General features: G+C 35.1%; 1 pseudogene; it reads left to right on the top strand.

Annotated features, from left to right (window-relative positions):
- Positions 1–795: 795 nt before the first annotated feature.
- Positions 796–4,017, top strand: LOC149255010 (endoglucanase 16-like; annotated as a pseudogene).
- Positions 4,018–4,404: the final 387 nt, after the last annotated feature.

Raw genomic sequence — 4,404 nt, 5'->3', positions numbered from 1 at the left:
TATATCTTAATTAAAACCCAACCCAAGTCTAAAAATTGTTTCACCATAAAATTTATTAAATAAAAATTGATAAAAAAACATTAAACAAAATATGGTTCATGAGCTATTGCTTGGTCTCTGCATTTTCTGTAAGACTGCCTTATAAGACTAATAGAATGTATATGAAAGAGATTCCAGTTTTGAAATTAAACTTTATACCTCCTCTCTAATCTTACAAGACCAATAGAATGTATATTAAAGCTTTAAATTTTAAAATTAAACTTTATACCTATTCTCACTAAACTTTTCATTAAATTATATAGTTTTTTTATACCGGTATTTTGTATATTAATAGTAACGCTGATCATGCCGGCTTTATTGGCAACAGTTAGTTCCTATTCAGTTTGTGTCGAAAAACTACAGCCAGTTCATATTCAGTTTGTGTAGAAAAACTAACTTCGTTATCTTCCTTGTGTTTTTTGAAAATTTAACATTTGCTCGTTAAAAGTACTGCGAGGAAATGGTGACGAGGCGGCCTTATACAGTGACTTATCATTTAGTTAATGTTTTCATGGAATTTTCCTCCTTTCATATCCAACAGACTTCTCTAGCCTTCAAAATAAGCCCCACATCAACCATGCATGCAAAACATGTACAAGACTTCTTTGTCCTGCAAAACCTGTACAAGCCCCATGTGCATGCAAACGAGAGATCGATTTCCCTTCGTCATTACACGTTGGATGCGTGAGACACAAATATATATGCGCATCAACGATTTTTATTTCTGTAGCCATTTGTTGATCAATTGCAGCAGAAATGAGTTTCAGGCTTATCGTTGAAAGGTTTGTGTGTATAATTCTTGCTACTGTGCTGTCTGCTCATCATCAGTTTGTGTTGGGTGAGTTTGAGTACAAAGATGCTCTGCATAAATCTATTCTGTTTCTGGAGGCTCAACGTTCAGGAAAACTGTCCAGCAGTAGCAACAGGATAAGCTGGAGAGGAGATTCTGCTCTAACAGACGGACAAATCCAAAATGTAATAACAATATTTTCTCATTTTGGTATTGCCATCTGTTCCGGATTGTTTTAGAAATGTTGTTTCCTGAATGTTTTAGAAGTGTTGTTAATCATACCCAAAATGGCAAAATAACTACGCTGATCTTATCAATGCGAAAATAACGAGGGTATCTATTTTGGCGAAAACAATTGATACTCCACCCACAACTTATTTAGATCAAACAATTGATCTCTCGGAATTGATTTCTCAGCACTATCACTTAAGTTATTAACATAAAGATCCCCCGCAACCCACCTACAATGTGAATTCTTACTCCAATATTATGAGTTATGAGTTTGCAACAGCTTGATTTCTATCAACATTCTCTGTCCATATAAATTAGGAATTGATTATTTTGGTGCAGATCTTCAAGAAGTCTGGAAAGATACAATGATGTTCAACATGGCTTTTACTGTGTATTTATGCAGGTGGATTTGGTGGGCGGTTACTACGACGCTGGGGATAATGTGAAGTATGGGTTTCCGATGGCATTCACCGTTACCATGTTGGCATGGGGAGCCTACAGAGATGAACTTGCAGCAGCGGGAGAGTTGGAGAACGTTAGGGATGCCATTAAGTGGGGAACTGATTATTTCATCAAAGCAAGCGCCACCGAAAACCAGCTGTGGGTTCAGGTGAATTAATTACCATCCCAACTAAATTTACTCATGGATCACAACAAAATTTACTAAGGATCACAACAAATAGCAATTATGAATTTAGTTATGGATTTGTTTTTAGGTGGGAGATCCAACTGCGGATCATAACTGTTGGGAGAACCCAGAGAGGATGGACACTCCAAGGACTTTGTACAGAATAGATACATCCACTCACGGGACAGAAATTGCAGCAGAGACTGCTGCAGCATTGGCCGCTTCCTCCGTCGTCTTTGCAGCCATTGACAAACCTTATTCCATTCTCCTACTCCAACGAGCTACTTTGGTATAAGGCTACTTTGGTATAAGATTAATCGTATTCTAAAATCACTTATACTGTTTTATTGGTTTAAAACAGCGATTGCAGATTTGAAGATATTGAGATATTTTAGAATCCTACTGCTAGGAGAAAGGTTAATGGTTTAATTTCTTTTCACTATTATATTCTATTCTTAGAATTTACAATCTAGATAACTTTAGTAATTAAAACAAACATATGATAGGAAACCATTTCTTTTCACTGTTCTATTCTTAGAATTTACAATTTAGATAACCTTAGTAATTAAAACATATGATAGGTCATATTTGTTTGTGGATGAATGGTTTTTATAACTTTTATTTTAAATTTAATTTAATGTCTCTATTTTTGGAATATATTTTGGTTGCCTATGTTTTTTTATGATTCCAAAATATTCCAAAAATCTTTTAAAAATGCCTATTTTTAACATGTCTATAAAATTCACGTCTTAGATTCAAAATTGAAAATTAATTTAATGAATTGTCTTCTCCAACATTTTAAAATACTCATATAGTTGAATATTAATTTAGTACAACTCTTTAGTTCATGTGTTAGATTCAAAATTGAAAATTAATTTAATGAATTTTCTTCTTCAACTTTTTATAATACTCATGCAATTGAATATGTCATTTAGTATAGCTCTTTCGTTTTGCCGACCAGTACTGCGGAACATATCATGGAGAATGCCCTTTCTATTACTCTGTCTCAGGCTATGATGTATCTTTCCTTAACATTATAAATTTTACTTCCTTTTTCACTTCACACTATTATTTATTTAAACTACAGAGTAACTTCTTGAAGTCTTCTTATTATTCCTCTACTAACTAACATACAGGACGAGCTTGCATGGGCAGCGGTGTGGCTATATAGAGCAACTGGATTGCCATATTATACCAAATACATACTCCACCAGAACTTTTGTACTTCCAATGAGTATGAGTTCAATTGGGATCTCAAATGTGCAGGAGTTCAAATCCACCTGTCTAGTGTAAGTCCATATTCACATAAACATATGAATCACCAAATGTTCAATTGAGAAAAAGTTTAAGACTGGCCACTTGACCTTCAACTGACCACATCTTCATAAAATTAATAAACCTGGCAGCTATATTTCTATGGAGAAACCAACCTGGAAGTTTTCAGAGGCCAAGCAGAAGTGTTCCTCTGCTCAGTTCTTCCACAAAGTCCTCAATTCAAAAATTCCATCACACCAGGTAAATGGAAGTTTCTCCCTGTCATGCTCCGAGTTTCAAAATTAAGCTCATTAACAATGTTTTTATTTGTTGAGTTTCAAAATTAAGCTCGTTAATAGTGTTTGTATCTGTTGCACTTGTACAGGAGGTTTGTTGTTTGTTAGAGATGGTGCAAATACACAATATGCTACAAGCACATCATCCTTGTATCAGTTTACAGTGACTTACTGTCACGATATAAGCAATACGTGCAATGTGGCAATCAAACATATGAACCAAGCATTCTTATTGCATTTGCCAAACAACAAGTACATATACATATTATAATTTTTTAAGTGTTGCAAAATATTTAATTAATGAGGAGAAGAATTGAGCACACTTGTATATCCATTCCAGCTTTCTCAGAGTATAAGAGATTCAAAGTTAAATAATTTTGATTTGTTTTTTCATATCATAAGCAAAGTATTAGCTAACAAATCCACTTTGTATATGTAAATTGTAGGTGGATTACATTTTGGGCAAGAATCCTGCTGGTATGTCTTTCATGGTGGGTTTTGGTGAAAAATATCCACAACAAGCTCACCACAGAGGGTCCTCCATAGTTTCGATATACGAGGATTCCAGAAAGATATCATGTACCGAAGGTTTCACTTTGTGGTTCAACAGAGAAGCACCAAACCCAAATGAATTAACAGGTGCGGTTGTGGGAGGGCCTGATCGCTATGACGGGTTTGAAGATAGCAGGGCTGATTCCACCAAGCTTGAGCCCACGACGTATATCAATGCTCCTCTCGTGGGAGTCTTGGCTAAGCTCCACGACAACATCATGGAATAATCGACATAACAAGGCCGATTCGTGCAAGCTTGAGCCCACAACTTATATCAATGATCCTCTTGTGGGAGTCCTGGCTGGAATCACAGACTTAAGTTCAAAAAGTTATGCTAGTAATATCTTTTACTAAGTCTGTATTCTATATGCAAATCTGAGTCGATGGAAATATATATGAATTTTGGTACTTCTGGGCTCTAGAATTGTTTTGTTTCATTTCATCCTGTTGAATCCTATAATCAGATTGAAGACTTGTTTTTACATCTTAGATCCCATATGCAGATTGAAAATTCTTCTATTTTTAAATAGTAGTGATATTAGCTTAGAAGAACATGGTGTATGAGAGTCTCAGAAGATCCTGTGCCATCGTGTTATATATGTGAGCATATAGGG

This window comes from Pinus tabuliformis, chromosome 7, assembly GCF_031772625.1.
Source record: "Pinus tabuliformis cultivar Carrire ecotype Pingquan chromosome 7, CPIR1, whole genome shotgun sequence".
Taxonomy (NCBI): Eukaryota; Viridiplantae; Streptophyta; class Pinopsida; order Pinales; family Pinaceae; genus Pinus; species Pinus tabuliformis.
The sequence above is the reverse complement of the archived record's forward strand: the minus strand, read 5'-3'. Positions and strand labels throughout refer to the sequence as shown.